Source organism: Patagioenas fasciata, chromosome 14 (genome assembly GCF_037038585.1).
Source record: "Patagioenas fasciata isolate bPatFas1 chromosome 14, bPatFas1.hap1, whole genome shotgun sequence".
NCBI lineage: Eukaryota > Metazoa > Chordata > Aves > Columbiformes > Columbidae > Patagioenas > Patagioenas fasciata.
The window spans coordinates 4,803,660-4,827,959 of record NC_092533.1 but is presented as its reverse complement, the minus strand read 5'-3'; positions in this window follow the sequence as shown (position 1 = coordinate 4,827,959).

The following is a 24,300-nucleotide window of genomic DNA, read 5'->3' as shown; positions in this document are numbered from 1 at the left end:
AGCCCTGTCTGACTGTCTGAAACACAACACCCATTCAGCAACCTGCTCCTTTTTGTCTGATCCACAGCAAAGATAAATGGGACACCAGGACATGTCCCTCTGACTTACTATTTCTGCCAGTGGCTGGTTTTAAACCAGGGCTCAGGATTTAGAAAGTAAGTGCTGTTGTGCCCTAAAGCACCTCCTGTGTTTTGCTCGGCACATAGAGTTAGTAGCATTTTCTTAACCAGTTGGTCACTGGGGCTGAATGTGGGACCACAGAGCACCTGCAGGTCTCTTAGCTCTGGTGAGTTCCTTGGCTTTTATGGAATTACTCCTTGCTGACACCAGTGTAACATGGGTAAGGACTGGAGCCGTCTCTTATCCCACAAACACAGAAACAATTCTCTCTTCAGAGCCTACATGGTGCTTTTCATGTGTTATACCTAAAGTGCTGTATATATTTGTCTGAAAACTAAAGGCTAAAGGCACACTTCAGGTCTGAGGAATTTTAATTACAGGTCAAAGGGAACAATAGAGAAAAGAATGAATATGTAGAGAAGAAATTGTGTGAGGGATTTGGCTGGCAATAGTAATCGCCTTGAGTGAAATGATGGGAAGTGCCTTCAGGCAGGTCAGATTGTACGTGCTTATGACTCTCTACCACTTACGCTGCAAGAAACAGTGATAGCATCTGATCTTGGCAACAACAATGTCATATGGAGATGACTATTCAGAAACATATGAGAACAGTCTATAATTTCCCTAGGAGATAAGAAATAATAGCCCAAGCTCAAACTGGTGGTCAGACTTACTGCCTACTTCTGACTTGCCTCGAGTTGTTTATCAGGTGTGAGGAAGTTGCATTAGCTCCCAGCTACATATCGAGTGGAATTTCAAAGAGCTCTTGATGACTTATAAAACAGAACATGGTTTGGGGCTTGAGTATTTATCTGAGCAGCTGTCTCCGTCTGTATGGGCCTAAGCACAGTTTGACATCATCTGAAGCTGTTTTATTGGCCATTCCAAAACAAACATAACGCAAATAGGCTTAACACCTTTGGAAGGCAACTGCTTAGTTATTGTGTGGAATTCATTTTGGGTTGGGGATCTGTAAAGCTGAGTCAATACGCTGATTTGAATCTAAGCTGGAAGCTTACCTTTTAACCTGCTCTTGCTCCTTCCTCTAACAGAGCTTTTTTTTTGAGCCATGTGTTACTGTGCCTTTATCGTCAACTGTCCTGCATGCATGTGCGTGAGAAATACCATGGGATCTCCCTTTGAGCTGACACTACCTAGGAAAGAGTTGAAAATAAAACCTGCATTTCTGTCCCCACTCTTCTTGCTTTACAGAAGGATCCTCTTGGGCTGCTGACTTGGAGATCTGGAGCTCTGTCACACCCTCAGCATCCACTGCCTTTGGTGGAAGGACTGACCATTGGGCAGTGACATCGTGAGGAGTCCAGGAGGGTTGTACTGGGCAGTTGCTCCTCTCCTTGTCCTCTTTGTCTCCTGTGCAGCTGCTGCTGAAGTGCTGCTGGGTGCTCTGCTGGTGATACCAGGGGCTCTGATGGCTTTAGTTTATCAATAACCTGCATTAAGCTGCCATTGCTTTTAACACAGCCTGTGCAATGACTGAGAGGACAGACTCAAGGGTGAAGGTTGTCTGGCTGAAGGTCTGCTCAGGTCAGACAGATAATACTTCCAGGAAGGAGAAATGTCTGGTGAGCTGGAAGTAAAGGACAACAAGGGGAGTTGCATCCTTCCTTCCCGTTTGCTACTTCATGATGTTAAATTGGCTGACATGAAGCATCCCAATTTCCTTTCCTAGCGTTTTCTTAGGTAGCATTTTGTATCTGGGCTTATGGGCACAGTATCAAGACATTATTTTCTTATGGAGTATAGTCGCTGCTTGTGTTTTGGAGTGACTATGCACCTTGAAGGACTGAAACTTAGCCTAAAAAATCTCAGACTTTCCAGACCTCAATCTTCATCTAGAAAGTCAGGTTCATATTTAGAAAGTGCATGTTTGTTTTGCTATTTTAATTTACTTGGTTTTCCTTGTGGCGTGCCCTGAGAGACTTCATGTTATCACGCTCTAAGCAGGCAGCTGGGCAGGAGGGGCATTGTAGAGTTCCTCAGGGTCTTCATTCTCCTCTGTTTCGCTGTTTCCCTCGTACGAGTCCTGAGTGTCTTTGTATTTCTTTAGTACTCTGGGAAAATAAGGTAGAGCAATATGCTGATGTAATACTCGCAGAAAATAAGTGAACTGCCTGGACTTCTGGGGCCAAAATTCAAGGAAGAGCATAAAGATTTTGGGTGCTTACCTTGAAATACCTTTAATAGCTGAAATACTGGGAGGTAAGCCTGGGCCAGAGCTGCGTGACTCTCAGCAAAACCCAGCCATCTGAAAAACTGGGCTCTGGAAACTGAGTGCTCCATAAAAGGGAAACATCCCCAAACTTTCTGAAAGCCTCTGGCAGTGTCGCTATATAGAAAAAGGATCTGCCAGTTTGTCTGTTATCTGGGTAAGGTCCTTGTGTGACCTCCCTTCCTGGATCATCTCACTGTCTTAAGATCTTTTACACTTTTTATGTTCATGAGGCCAGATTTAAACACCAGAATATATCTGATTAAAATCAAGATAATGCGACGATTCCCTGACTAAAATAGTCTCCATGCAGACTTTGCTTGCGTTTCTTCTAAAGTCACTTTTGCTGGAATTTTGCAAAATGCAACCAGGACCCCACAAAACAGAGCACAAACCCAGGCACCAGGATGGATATGTGACCCCTTCACCTTGTGTCCACATGCCAGGACTTACAGTTCCTACTATGCCACTGCCTGGGTTCTTATAAATGATTCTGCCACCCCACACCGTGATTAAGTATTGCTGTTATAAACCAGGTACCTCTCATGTTAATAACAACATCTGTTAACTAACAAATTGCTCATTAACCAAAAGTAGCAGTGGATTTCACCAGATTACAGCTCTGTAGGTATTTTGTGAAAGAGGTATCAACAAAATGTTGTACCTTTTTTATTCTTTAAAGATTCACAGCAATTTTCCTTTTAGAATTGAGTTTCTTAAAGCGGTGGTTATCGTGTACACTTCAGTATTATGTAAAAGCACTGTAAGATGATATTCTAAAAGAACAGGTGCTTTCCCTTACTATTTTACAGAATAAAATGTCTTTTCTGTATGCCATCTTTGAATGGATTCCCGAACAATGCATGAAAACTTAGCTATAAACACACTACTGTCATATAATAGACCCTATACTTTACAATACCTACAGGGAATCACTTTTAAAGTCTATAACATACAGTAGTCTTTTTATATGAGTGACTGGATCATATAAAAATAAAAATTGATAAAAAATAGTAATAAATCTGGATTTTATATCATGCACTGAGCAAAGTCTAAATTAAACTACTGTATTAAACCTTCTATGAAGTAGACCTAATTAATTAAAAACACCAGGGTTAAGCAATTTAGCCATCAATCTCTTAGCTTAAGTGGGGGATGAGGTACATATGGTAGCTCACCGAGGAAGAAAAATGAAAGACCTGTTCTCTCCAGACTCAAATTGACATGATCTAGGGGAGGTTAAATATGAGCTGCTATTCCCAGGGAGACTTCTCCTTCAGTTCCTCCAGCAAGATGACTTTCCCAAAGCCCTCGGCATGTTGGAGTGTGTCACTTATCTCCTGCTTCCAGAAAGGCAAGTGGAGCAAAACCGGCTCATGACACCTTTCTGAAGGAGTCAGGTGTTGATGGAAATGGGAGCGGTGCCACGGCTGAGGGTTTCTCTCCGAGTTCAGACCAGCTGGGACATTGCTGATGTGACAGAGTTTGCCAGCACTCCCAGGAAGGAAAGGGAGATGCCCATGTGTTTCCTTTCTCTTCAGAGATGTGTCCTGGATCTCAGATCGTGCCTCTTGCATGCTGGACAACAGGCCCAAGGCTGATATTCAGACTGAGAGAGGAGCAGGACTGGAGGGTGGCCAACAGTACCCTTTTTGGGAAGGCAATCTCAACAGAAGGGCAGCCCAGTGGCTTGATGGATGGTTTCAGTTTCCAGATTTTCAATGTGTCTATAAGAAGGGGACAGCTCAGGAAGCCACTAGCTGAAAATTTTCCATTCAACTCTCCCTCACCACATTCCCTCCAACTGTTGACTTTTTGGTCAAAACAGAAAGTTTTGTGAAAAAATTGAGATTATTTTTGTTGCAATTTCTCTGGTTTTTTTTGTAGAATGACTGAATACCCAAGAGATGAAACTTCTAGGAGCTAATTCATGTCAAAATTCAGATTTGACATGCCTTTTCACATAGTCACCTCCAAAAAAAGGTGATGGAAGAATCAAAGCATGTTGCTGCACCATGATGAATGAAAAAACCTCAACACTGGTCAAACCTATTTTTTCAGTCTTTGGCTCTTCAGCATCATGGGTGCTGTGAATAAGAAGAAGGAGATTTTCTAGGTGTTCAGCTTCTGGGACTTGGAGGGCTGAGTTTAGGAACAGATAATGGGGCATCTTTCATTTTCTTGGGCTCCACAGTGAGAATTGTTTGCTGCTCCTGTTTTTCTGTGAAATAATCATATTCCATGTGTGGACAACAGTATGTTTAGAATAGTGTTTTCATCATTTCCTACTTTCTTAACTGGATCTCATTTCCCCAGATCTTACACCACTGCAGGGCAACTATGAAGAAGGTGAATGTAGCTGTACCATCCCCCTCAAGATGCTACAGTTGCCCAAGAGAAGAACTCTTAGCTAAGGACTTTGCATGGAAGTAGAAATAAAGTTCAATAGTATTTGGACTCAGATGTCAAAAAGTGAGGCAAAATTATAAGCTAATCATACATTGCTTAGTGTTTTTCTTAAAACTTCTCAAATACCACACAGATGAGCTTTCTTAATGCTTAAACAGTGGAATGGAATAGAGTTAAGGTGTCTAACACTTAGTCAGTTCCTGGCACCGTTCTATTAATTTAATCTTTCTTCAGCCACTTGTATCTCCCATGAAACCCTCCATCAATGTGACAATTAATATTGCATGCACATGCAGGTCATCTCCCCTTTTCACCTCCCTGCTACATTTATTTTTTCCCCAAACTGGCAACCTAAGGGTGAGGTTTCACATTGCACCGAGCAGCTGATGAAGAGCTGTGCCCAAAAAAAAGACTGACTCCTGTCATATGTAAAAACTCCCCTTTGGATCAGGACTGGAAATTGTGTCCTTATGGGATGAATCGATTCAAGTGGCTGATCCAGCAGAAAAATACTAATTTATTTTGCAAGTCAGCCTCATGCCTGAGCTGCCCGGTGAGTGTATGGTGAATGCATCCATCAAGGAAGGGAGAGGCAGAGGGATGTGGCTGCAGATGGAGGCTGAAGTGGGACACCCCTTTTGGCAGGGGCTTTCCATTTGACCAGCGTGGCTGTAATGCGACGATGCACCCTTAGGAGCAGAAGAGACGTCCTACATCAAGCCTAGGAGTTAAGCTTGTTTGCAGACTCTTGAGACAGCAGCTATATTTGTGATTGGAGATGCACTTCAGAGCTCAAGTGGCATCAGGAACACTCTGCATAAAGTGCAGCCACTTGAGCTGAGCTGAGGGATACGGGCAGCGCTGGGAATTGCATGGTGGCTCTTAGGAGAGGAAGGCCCAAACCTTGAAGATCTTTCTCATTATTTCTTATTCACCCTGTATCCAAGCAAACCCTTCATTCTGTTGAGGAGACTGAAACTGAAGGAGGACCCTGAGACTTGGCCCCCTATGAAAAACAAATTTGCAGGCACTTGTCTCTCAGAGATCCTTTAAAAGACGTTATTCTCCTACAGACATGGCGTTTTACCGCAGGATTATTATGGATCTAGCATCCTAAAATCAATACTTCACAAAGGGGATTCTAGGTACATCATCTAGGTCCCTAAGATAAGGTGGGATAAATTTCTCATCTCGATAAAGAGAAATAAGATCCTTTTGAGCTTCATTCAGTCCACCTGAAATCTTAATTATCTCCCGGTGGTGCATCTCTCTTTTTTGCCTGCGCAGGAAGCCAAGAGTGACTGTTCCCAACTTCAGGGAACATTGCACACAATGAAAACTGGCAGACGAATGCGATAAGGTCTCGAGTTGCCATTTTTGCAAATATCACAAACTTTCAAAGAGAATTCAGCACACACAAAATGCATTTATCTGGAAACAGTGCATAAAAGTCTCCTTTTAGTGTTACATAACCTCACTGCTGGCAAGTCCTGGTGAATAAAACAATAAAAGCGTTACCAGTGCAGCACTGGTCTTTTGCATTTATAGACAACGAAGCAAGAACAGAGAGATCAACAGAGCAGGCTAAAAATGTATCTTAATGCGCCTGCAGGGACATTTACAAAAAGTCACTAAGATAAGGGAGTTTTGACATGACACAGTGAGCCATGAAGCAGCGACTTTAAAAAGAAACAATACGTTTGAATATTCAGACCAAGCACTGAGCAGTAAGTCAAAAGAAACTACTGCACTCAAATCTTCTGCAGCTTAGAGCTAATTAGACCTATGCCTCGGAATGGCCCAAGCCTCATGCAATGTAGCAATGGTTATGATAATTATGTTTTCATTCTGTGTAGGGCTATGAGTTATATGCGTATTGGCTATAAATGCTAATGGGAGCTATGTATGTAAATCCCCTCCTCAATGAGGTGAGATTAAGCCCTGATATATCTTAAGGAGCATGTAAATGAAGCAATTGGGGTGGCAGTTACTCAAGACTGGAAAATGCAGGACTTTGCAGACCTTTAAAGGGAAGCGATAGCTGTGTGGACAGGCTGATACTGGGGAAGGGGCGGTCACCTGAAACCTGGAATTACCAGTGTTCCCATTGATTTTTTTGCCATGCATTTCTCATCAAATATAACCAGTGGTAGTGATACAGAAACAATATCAATTTCCAACGTGTAGTAAGAACTTGATCTGCATAGGTGCATATTTTTATGCATTTCTAAGTTATCTGATATATGTCAAGACACATAGGTTGGACCTATTGTATATGATCTATTGATGCTAATCATGTCACCTGGACTGCAAAAAGTTAGCCTTTCTGATTGCATGACCATTCCTCCCTCTCAGCAACTTCTTTGCTTCTTGATGACTAATTAAAGTGGCCTGTTAGTGCCTAGCTAGCCAGCTGTGCCCATAACGACATAAATAATACATACAAACGAGATAATGATGTGCAAAGGGACATTCCTTCCTCTGTCCTGCAGTCTGCTGACTGTAGGACTGGTCACACATTGTATTATTTGTGTTATGCCCTGACTTCTACCTGGATGTGCTGTGTCTCTGGATCCCCGCTGCACCATTCATGCATTTTAGCTGGAGACTTTGGGCATGGCTCTTTTACAGTCACTGCCCGGGGTCTGCAAGCAATCAGGCTTCTGAGAAACATGCAGAAAACGATATCATCCACTTTCCCAGTGTATCACCAGCTTTCTGTGGCGTGCACGCTCCCATGCTTCTCCAAAAAGACCCAGATCTGACCTGCAGCGGGGCAGGTCCAGACCCAGATGGGCCAGATGGGCAGTGGGAGCCTGTCCCAAAGTGACCGACAAAGTGCAGCTCCCTGGAGAGGCAGAAGGGAAATTCCCTTTGCTGGAGGAAGTCCCCACATCAAGGACCTAAATCGGAGTCGTGTCAACTTGTCACACCACCCTCTGCAGCAGTTCATAAAGTTTCCCAAGCTGTTTCCTGGTATCCGACCTCAAAAGGCAGAGCTGGCACAGGGCAGGGAAGGTTTGGGTCACGCTGTCTCTGTGATGACCGCTGAGCTGATGGGTCTCTGTCTCCTCTCCTGCTATCTGCTTCCCATTAGGATGAATCCACTGCCCTCAGCAAAGCAACTATTGATTTGCTATAGTACAAGTATGAGGAGTGCCAGGCTCAGAGCTTGTTTAATGGTAAATAGCACCAAACCACGTACAGGAGGTTTCATGACCTGGATAAGGACTTTGCTGGAGCGTCCTCTGAGACCTCCAACTCCATGGCTGAAGCAAAACAGGAGGGGAGAGGCTGGATTTCTTTTTGGAAAGTATTTCTTCATACAAAGAAATGAGTATCAGCCGAATGGCACAAATGGACTCCAAGGAGAGGGGTCTTGAACTGCACTTGAATGGTAACGTCTCCTATTCTGCCTCTTTCTTTGTATTACTCTGTTCTTATTATAAGTATTTATTTACTGATTATGAGGAAAAAAAAGCGCACGACCTCACAAGACCCCCAGCAGGTGCTCACAGCCTCCACGGGCTCCTCGAACAACCGCGGTATTCTCTCCCTGCCTTATTAGGGTCCTTTATCGAATGTGGGACTGTAGAGTTCAGACCTGCTGGAGTATTTGGGGGGATTGCAAGATATAAATAAGCCAGCTGGGGCTTCAACCCACCAGCTCAGCAACATTATATCGTGCTAGTCTTTGTTTTCACTGTATCACCTATTTTTCGGACCAGCGGTATAACCAAGTTGTAAACTGCACACCTTACAAATCAGTCTATCCTGACATTGCTGGAGCGTTCATTACAAGCTGTAAAAAAACACTAGCAAGGAAGGTTTCAGTTCTGCAGCCCAATTTTCCATTGCAATAACCCAATTAACTGGTGTGTGTTTGTTTTACAAAGCTCTAAGCTACAATAAACCATGCCGATACACAGGCTGCAGAAAGCTTCGTAATTAGGACAAGGTGTACAAATTAAACCACTCTTTTTAAACTTCAAACCAGCTAACTTCTGACATACTGTACTGCTGGGGCTTCTGGGACTAAACCCAATTAACATCTTAGTATTTTATAAGCATCGTTTTAATTGCATTTGTATGCAATCTTCTCTCCAAGAGCCTTTCAAGGTGCTAGCCCTCGTTCAGATTTTATTACTTTAGTGATTTAAATCTCCTCTATCTCTGCTTCCCGTTAATAATGACTAGTGCTACTTCAAATGCCGTCCCAACATAAAACTGAGCTCTCCAAAGAATTATACTTTAAAACAGTTACATTTAACTTTATTATTACATTTTTAATTTTTTTTTCTCCCTCTGTTTGAACATTATACCTTGAACCGTTTTATCAAGCTGTCAGTGCAGTAAGTGCTGGAAGAGTGAATGCTTTACTTCTCGCTGCTTTGCTATGGCACAGCCTCTTGGCCTGCACATGACTCAGTCTGTACTGCACCACATTGTCTTAGGAAAAGAGCTTTTTTAATGAGTTGTGTGTCCATGGATTTTCACAGGGAGGTGGGGGGAGGTTTAACTCTATGAGACAGCGAAGCCAATCCCTCAGGTTGAGCTGGTTTTGTCTCTTTTAGGACAAGACCTGCCCTCCTTCCTCGCTCATCAGGAACCAGCCCTGTGAAGCTTTACTTGTGTGAGTAGTTTTATTGACTATAATGGAATTGCTCAAGTTTGGATGAACTGGGCCTTGAAGGGAGCAGTGGAACATTCCATGGAAAATCTGATGTGCTCTAAGGAATGTCAATTCCCATCACTCTAATTTCTCTCTCTATAAAATTCTCTCAAGTGCTCTGTTTTTCTTTATGCATCTGCTTCTTTGGAAAATGACCTGCCTTTCAAAGATCAGGTAGGATTTGCAGAGAGCTGTAGAGGCATTAAGTAGTATAATGGAACACCCTCTGCCCAATTAATAAAATAATATATAAAACATGTTCTGAAATTCATTTTCCAGCACAGTATTTATTATCCTGCTTTGCATTCTTCCAAGGATGAAAAAAAGAAACAGGAATGTGTTGGATCTTATTGAAATGATGAAATGAATAAAATGTTTATTTTAAAATGCTGGCAGCCAAGCTCAGAATGTTTTCCTCTTTGCAAAATGCAACTAAGGGTGAATATAGACTAATGTTACTCTCATTTAGGATTTCTGTTATGTGGATACAAATATTGGGTCTTAAAAATGCAGAAGGTTCCTCCTGAAATATTTTGAACCTTTTCACTTGATTGAGTGTCTTGTCAAACAAAACTGGCAGCAGATCTTTTGGAACTGCCTGAATCTATGCAGATACGATTTCTATCATGCCCTTATTATGTGTAGTCCATAATAAGGATGAGCATGTATAAATCATTTCTGGCTGGCACTTAGGATGCAATACTCAAAGGAGAAAGCCATTTCTGTCTTCAAATGTCTAGCAATTTCTGATATTATACAGTAAGTCTCCCCAGAACCATACAATCCTCAATTCCACGCAGCCCTCTTATGAAAGAATGAGACTTTCATATCTTCCTTGCAAGAGCCACCGGTGAGATAAGAATTGTGCGGTTCGGATGTGTGCTGCGCTCCAGCCAGGGTGCCTGCATTGAACTTCCCTTCGCAAAGCCTTCGCTAACAAAATTGCACAGAGATGAAGGTTTTTGCCTCTATCGTTCCTATATACAATTATCTATGAGTAAGCATTACTTTATATATAGTAGATTATATAGTTATATATTATAGGAGCACATTTCCCATGGAATGTTCTTCTATGTGCACACCTATAATGTGCACTAAAATAAACACATATATTGTATGAATGTGTTTGTGTTTTCTCGGCAGCGATAATCTAGCTAAGCCTTGGTATTGTAAAATAGAATAGCATATGAAATGATAGATGATCTGTGAAGTTCTAACAAATCATGCCTTCCCCAGATACCGAAATGCAGAGAGCTGGTCAAAACTAAAGAAGCCATTTTAAGAAAACAGTATAAAAAGATGTATGTTGCCTGTTTTCCAATACTGGATTCATAGTGATTGTACACTCCAACTATTTGAAAAACATTTTTCTGCAACATATTCCAAAAAAAGCCCAGTCCTTTTCCAGAATCCCTTTTCAATTTTCTCTTTCCCTTTTTATAGGACTTTGCAGGAGGAAAATACGGGATTTGGAAAATAAATTTTAAAATAATTTGAAACATCGTTCTGATCAAATCTTTAATAACAGCATCAGCAGAAACAGACACAGAGAATGCCAAGGAAAATGGATTATGTTAATTAAGTTAACTATTTTTAATGATAAATTTTGTTTCAGGGAGAAAAGGTGATTTTATTATTGAGGGCATTTTGTGCAAAATATTTCAACCACTATAAAAACATGAAAGACTAGATATGTTCTGTGAAACACTTCTTCACTGTAAGATGATGAATGATACCTTTACTATTATACTTATACATAAAATGTTTATTTGTGAGGCTTTATAAGTTTTATATCAGATTTATTTATACACAAATACGTCCGTTCTAGTGGAAAGGAATCTATATTATTACTTTACTTGACAGATTCTGATTGTTTCCTAATAAACAATCAGCTAGGATTTCTCAATGAAGAATTTCGTTCTCGGGAATGTGAAAAGCAGAGGGCATTTCAGAGCAGGAGTTCAGTGCATGGAGCTGTCAGACTTGATACCGCTGAATTTTAGGTGAATTGGAGCGCCCTGTTCCTCTGGGGGTTGTCCTGTCTTTTGGGAGCTGAACCCTAGGGACTAACGGGGCAGAGAGCAGGAGAATATTTTATGCAAAAGAACTGCCTGTCGAGAATGGAATAGAAAATTACACTTCTTTAATGACAAGCTTTTTGTAAAATACAGGGAGCCACGGGGAAGTATATTATTCTGTTTTCTTTCTTTCTAGGCAGTGGAAAATAAGAGGTGTCACAGTGAGTTATCATGTGCAGTGACCACTAATACTCCTGTTTAGTGTACAATTGCCTGCCACATTACACACAATCACATGTGTCATTATTATATTAACTGGGTTTATATACTGTTCACCTGACTTCACCTAGCAGTGCTGGCATAATTATAGTAAAAGGAAGAAGCTCATTTGTGAAAGGGAGGGTGCTTATAATTCTGTTTTCTGCCCGTTTAAAATGATAGGAATACAGAAAAAAGCTGTCAGAGGGCAGATCCAATTCTGATTCCCATCAGTACGGTGGGTGCTGGATTAGGCCCTGACCTCCTCTGCCTTCCTTGCAGGTTCAGCAAACAGAGAAGTTCTTGAGCAAACCCGAATAAAGCTGCAAGGTTCCCACAGCAAAGGCTGCCTGTTGGTGTATTGCACAGCTCCGAGTGCAGTTTTGATAGCGCAGTGATAAATAAACACAAGAAAATTAATTTGCTGTAATTGACAGAACAATTAGCAAAACTGCAGTTGTGAAATCTTTATCCTTGATGGTGACTGAAAGAACCCAAAGTCACTTGTAGATCTCAGGTTTAATTTGCAAATAAAAATGCAACCCTTGGTGTGCAAGCTAAGACAATTTTCTGGGAAGTCACTAAGATACAGTAAATGTGGAACCCAGTAACACTATTTCTAGAGCTCCTTTTTAGAACAAAGCTGCACTTGCACTGCAGTAAGAAATGCTGATAAGGGCATCCTAGAATTTGAGCTGCAGTTCAGGCTTCATGGGACAATAGGAAAAGCAAACCTGAGTCTCCAGGAGAGCCGGAGCATCCCCAGCTGTCCCCCACAAACAGGCACTCGCTGTGCAAAGAGCAAAGGAATCTCTTCCCACTGATCATAGGGCTTTATCATGCTTTTAAACACTAGGAACACAGCATGTTGAGTGTCCTGGAAAATGCTGGGAAGCTGAAATCCAGAGCAATTGTTATTTTTACCCCTGTTTCCCCTGGAATTGAATGTGGATGGTGATTTCCATGCTGCAAAGGCATCTGTCATGGCAGGTTCTATGGCAATGGTGCTTTGAGTGCAATGGCCAGCGCCACTGGTCCGTGGGTTGTGTTGCCCAGAGAGAAGCCCTTGTCTGCATTCACCCTGAGTCTCCATTGCCCTGGCATCTGGCTGCTGCTGTGGAGCTCTGGCTTAACAGCAGCAGTGCCCTGGCTCCCCGAGGTGTTGACTGGTTTGTGTTTCCAAGTGTTACTTTAAGAAAGCCAGAGAAGTTGAAGTGTGAACGTTTTATGTTACATGAGAGAAGAGGTCAGCAGGCATCTCAGTTAGGAAAGAAACAGCAAGCATGTTTTATTTCTGAAGCTGATGGTGAGAGCTTCAGAGCCACTCTTTCAGCAGAGGACTTTGTCCTGCAGACAATGGGGCTCTTCGAGAAGGGAAGAGGGGGCGCAAACATGATTTTTCAGTCTGCTACAAAAACTTTCCAAGGGTCAAGGTGGACTTTGGAAAAGTCTTTTCATTCAGGGCTGTTGACTGTGTGCACACAAGGCTTAGCATGAGCTTCAGCTGTGAGAGGTGGAGTGCTTCTCATGTGACAAGCGGAGATGAAACATCCTGTTCAACTCTTCAGGCTGTGAAGTGTACTGGCTGGGTTACCTGGTTTACGGTGGAATCAGGCAGAGCAGATGCTCAATCACACTGTGGGTAACCCATCACTTCCACCTCGGTATTGTGTTAACACCCTTGGAAGTGGGTGTTTGCCACGTCAACTTTGCCCCAGACACCTTCATTTAGGATGAGGACTGGTGCAAGACAGCGTGTTAGATTCAACTGTCTTGTGCGGCTAATACACAGCTTGGAAACGGCACCCCTGATAAATGTTCCGTGGAGCAGGGTATGTCAGGTTAGTTAACTTGCTCTACTATGTTGAGACAGGAGAGGCAGTGGGCAAACGTCCACATCTGTCAAAGGCACTTGTGGAGTTCTTTCACTGAAAGGCTGAGGTACCATCACCCAGGTACCACCTCCCGTCTTGGGAGGAGTGGCAGAGAGCAGGGCATGAAAGAGACGGCACTACCTGCACAAATGTTTCATGGTTGTTTTTTGTTTTAAGTGTAGCCCTGATTTCTGAGGCGAGTCTTTATGAAATAGCAATTTAGTATTTGGAATACCTAACAGAGCTGCTGTGGCTCTTCTCCAAGCTTAGCGGGCTCTGCAGCCTGGGGAGACCTGTGCTTGCTTTCCGTGAAATTCTCCTTCCCTCCCACATGATCCTCTTCAATATTGGTCTGCAAAAGGATTATGAAATACTCAGTTGAATTCACACTGGGCTAAATCCAACACCCATGCACTCAATGAACAACCACCTCACTGTCCTCAGCGGGGGACGGCTCGGCTCTTGTTTGAAATGATTTACAAGTCACTTCATCGCTTTATTCCCGCAGAGGGCACAGCTCATCTGCTGGATGATGGCAGTTGAGCAAAATGTTGTGCAAAGACAAGGGTTTGTTTTTCCATCTGATAAGGTCTACTCTGACATTTCTTGCCCTTCCAACTTCTGCAGCATGCAGTGGGCGTTTGTTACCACAAGCTACTGAACCAGATGGCCCCATAGCTCTGATCCATCCAGTGGCTCCTGTGGACTCATAACTGCTTGGGAAGGCAACAACAACAACAACAACAAAGAAAAACTGACATGAAACCTGTCTCTGCAACCGAGCATCTCCCCCAGAGCCACAAACTCTGGAGTTGAGCTGCTGCTGGAAAATGGGCTGTGGGGTGATGCATGGCCGATCGCACGTGGCGCGGGGGACGTGGTGGCAGATCCAGGGGGAACAAAGCGGGGTGATGGACGGTAACCACGGCTTCAGCCTTCCAGAGAGCTCCCAGCTCAGGGGTTTTGTTGGCCGTGGGCGCAGGCAGGAAGGTCAAAAAGCAGCTTTTTGGGTGGGAGGGCCGCGTTCAGACAGCGGCTCCGCGCTCGCCTAGATGGCGCTGGCAGCCCAGGAAAGACCCCGCGCTGCCCACGGCAAACACCCCCGACACCCCGTTCCAAAATGTGTCCCTGAATTATGTAAAGGTTTTAATAGATTGTGTCACACATCTGAAGTTATAGGGATTTGATATAAACCCACCACGCAGTAATTATAAGTGTAAAATACATTGGGGGGAAAACATTTTGCAGAGTTGCCAAGACTAACAGCTTACAAATAAAGACCCATTCCTGCTCCGGCCTCGTGCTGCGCCCTGGAGAATTGCACATGCATTTGAAATGAAACAATCCCTGTATCTCTACTGTGTTTACTAGGGGGAAAAAAAAAAGCGCCAAACCTTCCTTCCATGGGTCCTTCTATAAATATGTTCCTGGCAACAGGCAGTTTGCAGTCAGACAGAGACTGCTGGTCACTAATGTGAAATAATGCAAGGTTTTTAAGCAAAAAGTTGGCTGCTGGAATTAATGGGTGTCTTATTTTTCTGGCTGGAGCTGCTGTTTGCAAGTGAGGGTTGCATGAGCAGTCCCACGGTCTGTGTTGCAAATTAGGACTGCGAACAGCAGCTCCCACTGTACTGCAGCCGCAAGGAGAAGACAGGAAAGGGATGCAGGCGAGAGTCAGAAGGAAGAGAGGGAGAGAAACAGAGACAGGACAACTGAGGAGGAAAAAAGAAACCCAGTGGGGGCTGGGGGATAACGTTTATTGAAATATTCGGAGCTTCCGAGTTGATGCTCAGGGCTATCCCACCCAGACTGGACTGTGATCAGGGTCCACTGTTTCAACAGCAAAGTGTGCAGCTCATTTTCCCCACTTTGTAGCCTAAGGCAGAGGCTGGATGCTGTACCATGATGTTCAAGCCATGGTCCATTGACTTCTGTGGTATTCATAGGAACTTTCAAAGGGGTTTGCAAAAGAAAATTAAAAAAAATAGGTTTACAGTCAGTCAGCTCACACACAAACACATTTTTAGGGACGTGCAATGAGGATAAGGTTGAAAACCGCAGGTAGAGCATATTTTTGCCTTGCATATAGCAACATCCCTTCTATCAGTTTTCTCTCCCCAGGCTTCCCTTCTCTAAGCTCACCAGTACAGTTTCACAGTTACGCAGAGCTCAGGATCTGGTTTAGGGATGCTCATCCAGGGAACAGAAGCAGTGTGAGGACATGGAGCAATCTGAACCCTGCCTCTGCCTTGGTTTTGAGGCTGAAGCAGGACTTCAGTGGCACCCAGGCATGAATTCCCATGGGACACCTCTTGTTCCTGGTGCTGCATGTACTGCTGCTGGGTTGTGGCCATTTCAAGTAGAAATGTGAGCACGTGCGTCAACACATTTATTACAAATTGAACGGATCTTTATATAGAAAATGACCTGTTTGTTGCAATGTTGTTCACTGGCCAATTTCTGGCATATTAATACCTTGTTTCCCAATATATTAAACTACCTTCCTTCCCAATAGGAAATGAAGGATTTCTACAAGGATGCCAAATTCTCCCTGCCACAGTTTAATTTCTTCCCACAGTCTTTGCTGTTGATGGAGGAGGAGAAAGAAAGAAAGAAAGAAAAAGAAACAAAGAGAAAGAAAGAAAAAAAGAAAAAGTCAGAGAAAGGATCAGATGGAGCGAACAAACATAGAGCAGGAGCTGAGATTGTGTTTTCTGGCCGACACAGGCAGTGTTGCTGGTGCATTTGCTGCTTCCTTGAAAAGCCAGTGAGGGGAAAAAAAGAGATTAAGGTCATCAAGATAATGCAAAGAATATTCAAACTGGAAGCAGAGGGGAAATATAGAAGGTCTGTTTTTCCAATACAAAGTAATCAGAGTACAGGAGGATGTAATTTGCAGATTAGGAAAATGAACAAAGACTATAAAATTAACTTTATGACAGAGAGGAGAACAGTCCATTTGAAGGGGGGGAATAAACCAACCTCCATAAACCTTTATGGCTGATACAATCAGTATGTTGGTTTAAACTAGATAGGAAGTATCAGCATATAATCAACAATGGGGCAGTAGGTTGTGTTGCAATTTGGGTTGGATGAGACACAGAACCCAAGGCTGGGATTTCAGGGCAATGAAACATCCACAGATTCCCAGTCTTGGCTGGGTTGGGTGTGCTTGGTGTGGGGAGCAGGAGGGGAGTGTTCACATGCACCAACCTGTGATTGACAGCTGTCACTCATCCGTCATCTCTTCCTCTGGTGATTTTTCTCCAAGCAAACAAAGCCCGATGCTGTAACTCTGCTTCCTCCACAATGAAATCAAATTGTCTCTCACACTCATCATGGGAGTGGGTGGATAGGAAACAAAAGCTTTTAATTAGCAAGGGGACTGCAAGTTAGTTACATTGCTCTAACAGGGACCTCCCTATCTCAGAGTGATAGAAACTGTGCTCAGCTCCGTGCAGTAGAAACTGTATAAATACCCAAGGAAAATGTCTTGTTTTTCTCATCTCTTGAATCAGTAGGTGCTGGTCCTGGTCTGGTCAAATGAATGATGCTGTCAAACTGGAGCAAAAAGAGATTTTTCTTACATGATCTTCTATTTCATGCTAATTTTTATTCCCTTTGTTGTCATTCTTGTTTCTCCTTCAACTATATTTTTAAGGTGCAAAGTGGGGAAGGGAGGAGTAACTTGCGCTCAGTGGATTCTGTTGTTTGTGTTATTCACACCTGTAAATAACATTTCCAGTAGCCTGTGAGCCTCTGACAAGTTTTATAGGACTCAAACGCAAGTCCTCTGAGGAGCTGTAACTCCAGAACCATGTTCTCCAAAGGACAATTCTCTTATGTCTCTTTGCTGTTCTGTTTTCTAGCAGAGAGGAAAAAATACAAGGCAAATAAACAAATATATCCAAAAAAGGCAAGTGAGGTGCTGATTGTCCTCCAGTGAAATTCAAGATAAACAATTAGGAGTAGCTCCAAAGGTCTTAAGGAGGTTGCCTGGATGTAAAACTGCTGTAAGCTCAGGAGTAAATCTCCCAGGCTGCTTAAAAAGGAGGAAAAACAAGTTTGCTCAGGAAGCAAGTTTGGAATTCTCATTTGTGTCACAGAGATCCCATAACAAGATGCTCAGATTTAAACGTTTTTTTTTCTTTTCATTTTAAATAATGTGCCTAATGGTGAGTCTCGGTGATACCGCCATTCCCAGGCTCTGTGTACTCTCTTCAGAAATAGAGAGCAAAACTCTATAGGCTTGGGAAAGGTCAAGTGGCCTCAATAAAATACAAATAGACCCAAAGAGTTGCTCAAACAATACCAGACAAAAGTATAAAAATCCTGAAGAATTAACTAGTTCTTTCGGTAAGAATAGGAAAGTTCTGCTACCAACAACAATTTTTCAATTTGCTTTGCATTTTATTATCCCCAGAGTTTTTCCTCAGGTGTTAAAAGCACAAGGTGTTAGAAGCTTTGTGGGAACTTCTGTTTTCTTGAAAGTTTGAGTTTGGTCTTTGCAAAGTACTCGTCTTCAACTCTGGGTTGGATCGATTGACATTCAGGAATAATCTTTCCCTAACAAATTTCGATTTTCCTTATTAAAAAAGAAAATTTTAAATAAATATTCAGCAAGCTCTGTAAAATCCTATTCCGTTATCAGAAAAAAAAAAAAAAGCACAAAAAATAATATGCCTTTGAAAACGGACAACCTGCTTTCTTTGTGCAAAACTTCCAGCACTGGTGAGACTACATTTAGAATGAAGAATGTGATTTTGTTCCATTGAAGTCTCAGTAAAAAAAATCAGAGCCACTTTTATGGCAGAGATTTTGAAGCTTTGGTAGTTGTGTTTCATTAAACGCCTGCGCTTGTCACATGGATGTAGATCTTACTCCTTTAATGGGTCGGCCTGCCCCTTGTGATTAGCAGGCGGAAGCAGTTTGATATATTTGTCAAAAAGACTGTCCTTTGTGAGCCAAAATACAACCAGTTCTCTGATATGCAAGAAATTAAATACTTTTACACTGGCTTGGCTTGGGATCTGACATATTTTACTAATACTTATTTTTGGGCGGAATCAGTAGTCAGAGACCTTAAAGGCAAGGGCAAGATTTCAAAACAGATTTATGCCCTTGAACGCTTTTAAAAGAGCGTGTGTGTATACAGACATATATCATTGCATTTATAGTACCATGCCGGCACTATCTGCGATACTCCAGCTGCAACGCATCTGAATGCCATGCGGTCTTCAGTGCTTTTCACCTTCATAGCTCCCCTGGGAGTTCAGAAAGTGCTATTTTTCCTATTTTACAGATGGAGAACTGAGAGATTCGTGGGCAAGTAGGAAGATCGTGAGAGTGTGGGGTGTTAAGCACATCTTTTCCTGACAAAAACTGTCGATGTTTGAGTCTAGTGATCCCAGCCATTGGGCAGGGTAATTTAAGAGGCAAAAGAAGTCCAAGGAAAGCTCGAAGTTTACATGCAAAGGACAGACCCCTCACCATGAATAGCAGTGTCAGGTCCCCCAAACCCCGGCACTCTCTTTCTATGGATGATCCTTCCAAGGAATGCCAGGAGAGGTGGGGACGTGCAGTTGTAGGGGAGGAAAAGCAAGAGCTCTCCCAGTGTGCCAGATGTCAGTATCGTTCCTTATTTCACACCCGGGCAGTTCTCCCACTGACCTCAAGAAATGCTCATGCTCCTGTTGGCAAAATGCATTTCCAGAAGTGACAATTCCAAAAAAGAAGAAAAAAAACCCCAAACAAATTCCGATTTCTTTTGCAGGTGTATGTTTTATAGCTCTCCATCTAGCCTACCAAGCCATGCTCTTGCCTACACCATGGCCACTTCCCAACCAAAGCAGTTATTAATAGGCCTGGGTGCTCAGTGCCTGGCTCAGGACAGTGTTGGGACAGGGGACAAACTGATGTCTCCCAAGGCAAGGGACCGCAAGCTGAATTCCTTCTATCTGGCTTCAAGGTATATAACCATTCTTATTTTTTCAAATCTCTTCCAAACTATTATTTCCACTTCAAACATAACGCAACTGAGTTGTTTGTGTGGAAATGTCCACACACCCAGGCCTTCCACCCTGCTGAGATTTTTGCCTCATTTGACAGCACAATGGTGCTTGTCTATTTTGAGTGAACCCTAACAAACCCCTCTTTCCTTTTTGATTTAACCTCTGCTCATACTATGGGTTGACTGAGCTAGACACTGATTTGCATGAGGAGCTTCCAAAAGGGTGGAGAGGGTGGGTTAGCACCAATCCTCCCTGCTGACGTTGCCGTTGCCCTCCCAGACGGCTCGATCTTGCGTGCGGATGTTCCACACATGATGCCTGTTGGAGCTGAGTCAGCACAACTGGGTGCCTCCAGTCAATCTGCATTTTCTGTAGCTGGAGTGGCATTTCAGCCCTTTGCAGTTGGTGGAGGTGACACTAAAAGTATGGTCCTGGGACCCTGCCCATTTTGGGCTCCATGCAGACCCTAGGGGCTGCAATGGGTGGGGACCCAGGGAGGGAAACGCTGTCCCTTTTTCATGATTCATGCTCCATGGGGCAGGGTCTCTGCTGCTTCTACTCAGCTCTGCGTTACCCTTGTTAGGTGTCCTGGAAAGCTAAAACCATGACAGCCTAACCCCTCTGGTTTGCTTGTATTATATTCACATTATTTCTGAACCTTAGGGGTGATGAGTTTGTGGAGAAGCAGATGGTGCTGGTTCTGCTCTTATTTGCTACTTTTGGAGGACGCAGGCAACAAGCTGAGGCTGTAAAGCGGGAGAGATGAGTTGTTGCTGCCAGCCTGAAGCCCAAGCAGGCACTGCTCACTGCAGCATGCAATACGGCAACTCATAAAATGTGACATTCACGTTGGCGGGACACTGCTGTGAGCCTGTTTTATTCCGTGATAAAGACTACATCTGTCAGGGTTCATCTCCTCGTCACCGGCTCCGTCGGACAATCGTGCAGGGCAGACTTGTTATCCGCAGGGGCCAGGATTGGCTCGGCAGCGCGGGTACCCGAGCGGGGTTAGCGGATTATCTCCTGGAGGAGTTAGTGCCGCAGAGACTCTGCACAGCCGGGGTTCCAGAGCCGCGTCCCGCGGGGCCCTGGGTGGGATATCATCAGCTAAACCTCTTTGGGAACCAGTCAGCGCCGCACTTGCTTCAGGCATGGAAGGAAAAACCCATTGTGCATTTCAAAGCCAAGATTTTAGGAACAAAAATGAACCTTTTAATTGCATTTTTCACTTAGGAATGTGAAGGAATCACTATGAACCTTGAAAGTTTGATATATACCAGACCAGTAAATAGATTTGGCTTTGTTTTTTTAATGTTTTGCATACTTTGTTTTTCAAACTTTCACCAGCTCTGCTTTGTTTCAGTTAATGAAATTCTTCTATTGCAGCACTGGGACTTTTAAAGCATTTTCGTAACCTCCTGTCTTGGTCTCCAAGGTATAAACATTATTTTATAATTAGCCTTCACAACCATGTTATACATTTGAAAAGGAGGAAAAAAAAATGTTTTTCCTCCATTTTTATATAGGGGAATTATAGTTTCTGTCTGGGGACTGAAAGAATGTGTGTGTATGCGCGCGCAGAGGAGAGAGAGAGAGAGATTCAATCTGTTGAAATTTCATCTCCTGCCAGTTACACATGAAATCATCGTTTAGGAGAGTGGGAAATTACTGAATGCATTGGAACAAAATCTTTGCTCTATCCTTAATGAAACAGCTTTAAAATATGATGGGAGAGGGAAGACTTCAGGACATTTGTGCTCTACCAAAAAAACACAGGGAGAGAACATTGACTTTTCGCCCCCTGTTACATAACTTGGCATGAGGCTCTCGCTAGCTGATACTGATGGGAACTAATTTGTCTCTTGGCCTTATTCCTGCCAATCCCCTATGGTGTTTTCTTATGGCGACTTCATATCAGAATAAAACTGTCACCAAGGTAACCACATGTGCATATGCACGATGGTGTACATGCACTGGGTAATTAAGTCCAAGTGTAAATAATAATATTCACCATAGTGGGCTGTACTTGAGCAATGCCACTGACGGAGCCCTAACAATGTGTCTTTGGTAGAGGCTTAGCCTCAGAGTTTTACGAGATGGGGAAACTGAGTCACGGAGGAGGCAAGGAGCCTCCCAGGTGCAGGGAGAGGCAGGACATGGATTGGAGCAGAGGAACCTGGTTTCCTGCGGTAAGGGGAGAACACCCAGCTTTTAGGAACGTGGTTTAGTGCTAGAGTTAGGTTGTGGTTGGACTCGATGATCTCGAGGGTCTCTTCCAACCAACATGATTCTATGACTCCATAGGCACCACTTATTAACGCAGTCACTGATCTTCAAGCGCAGGTCCTTTGAACTGTTTCTGACAGGTTTGTTCTCATCCAGGCAGAAATATTTTGTACACGCAAGTAGTTGTAGACAAAAAAGTTTCTCTTCCACCCAACCGGGGATGGATGCGCGTGGACTCATAGAAGGATCCTTGCCTTGACTTCAGGAAAACTTGGATCCAGTCCCAACAATCGCTCCAGCCTCTGCAGCAGGGAGCAGCCCCACACGAAGGGAAACTGCCTTGAACCATTTTTGAAGTGGTAGCTTTCCTTCCTCTAATAAATTTTCAGGATGTTTTCAACAGAGAGAATAAATCCATAGGAGAAAGATGGCTTAATGGATTTTTGATTTTTCTAATGAGGAACATGCCATGTCTTTCCCCACAGAAATGTCCCCTTGAATCTTTCATTCGGGTATATGACAGATACTTGAGTTACGGTGCATTTCCAAAGCCAAAGCCTAACCTAGAGGGAGGCTTTCACAGATAAAAGAGTGATCGGAGGAAGGGAAATATGTGAGAATCAAGTGGTTAATTTCTGCTTTCAGCAATCTCATATAAAAAAAAAAATACAAATAAGCATGGAAAAATATTAGTCTATCTCTTTTGAAAGCCTCCAAAAAGATTTGTCTGAAGCGTGCATTTAAATGGGAAGGATGCAGGTGTTTTCAGAGCTCTTCTCGCCTACAAGCAGGCCTGGGGCAAAGCTGAGCACACAGTGTAATGTAACGAGAAACATCCCTCCATGCTTCAGTAGCAAAATGCAAATAGGCTCATTTCCTCTTTTGAGGAGGACTTTAGATAAGGTGCTCCTGGAGCAAAGTAACCTGTTTGGTGTCTTCCCTGCCTGGAATATCGCGGTGAGAAGGGAGCGAGCGGCACAGCTGCGGGTGCCGGGAGGGAGGGATGCGGACGCTGCAGCCAATTCCTGTTATCCACAGGATTAGTTGGGTGCCAATTTTGCACGGCTCCCTCTGCCCCTCTCTCCTCCTCTCTGCCCACAGCCCTGCGTGCACGCATGGAGCCGCTGTCATCTGGGAACTGCTGAAACTTGAAAATGAGTTGCCCAAGTGAGAAAGAAGCAGCGTCCTGTCCCCGCAGAATAAAGCAGCCGCGCTGCCGCAGCCCGGCCGCTCGCTCCCCTCCTCCTCCCGCCCTGGCGCTTTCAAGGAAAGGCTCTGAAATATGTTTTGATTTCATTTTGCAAGTCGTCTGCTAAAAACATTTCTTTCCAGCCTTTTCTCCAAGTTTGTTTTCTTTGCTAGTTCAGCCTTTAGAAGAAACAACAACTTTCTTTTTTTCCTGTACCCATTAAGAATAATATTTTTTCGAAAGTTTAGGCAGAATCCAAAAGCATATGCTTCATTGCAAGAGCTAAAATGGGAAGGAAGCTCTGATCCCAGTTGTGGCTGCTAAGCTATGCAGGTAACCAACAAATAATTAAGGCTAGCACAGAAATTCAGCATCGGTTGGGTGACAAAATTCCCTTTCCACCAAAGAAAATCCCAGGTGAAAAGATTATTTTAATTACTTTTTTTTTTTTTTAAAAGTTTATAAAGTATTCCCTCTTCACCTTTCATTGAATAATCTTGGAAAATAGCAATTGCCATAAATTCTTGGCTTTGCTTTTTTTTTAATTATTATTTTTGTATAATCCATTACCATAGATGTCAAAGTAGTTCATATGTGTTTTAAAGCTCCAGCCCCAGGCATCATGTAAATACCTGCTTTTGGGGCAAAGCAGAAAATATGCTGGCAGGAGGAAGAACCCTGGTTAATCCTTGTGCAGCCTTAAAACCAGAAAAGGATTCTAAACATTTTTAATTATATTTTTTTAAGCAAAACTCATCAGATTTGAGGACCTGATTCCTGGTACCTGAAGATGTGAGCTTGATGAGGTTCCATTAATTGTGATATGAATATTGTCTAATAGGGCAGGAAAAGGACCTGAATTCAGCTTGCTTAAATTGGTGTTGATGTCTTTCTCATATTTACAGTTGCTCAGTTCAGTTTACAGAGCAGCCCTTTTATTTTTAAGAGTTAAAATATTTTCTATATTCCTTTAAAAAGAAACTGACCAGTAACCAACCAATGAACCAGTAATATATCTAATTAATATAGATGTTTCAAAGAACTAAAAGAAAAGGGTAAGCTAAGTATTCCCTTATATAAAATAAATCTGCTCAGTGAAAGTTTCCAGCTGGTTCTGAAATATAGGAAAATCAAAAATATCGCTGGCGAATTATTGAACTCAACGGCACGATTCTGAATTTCCACTCGTTTAATTAAGAGCAACATTTGGCCCTAGCTGGAAGCAATAAGTGCTTCTTCATTAGGTGTTTTCAGGATAATTTCTTAAGGGAAAAGATAGATGCTTCTAAACCT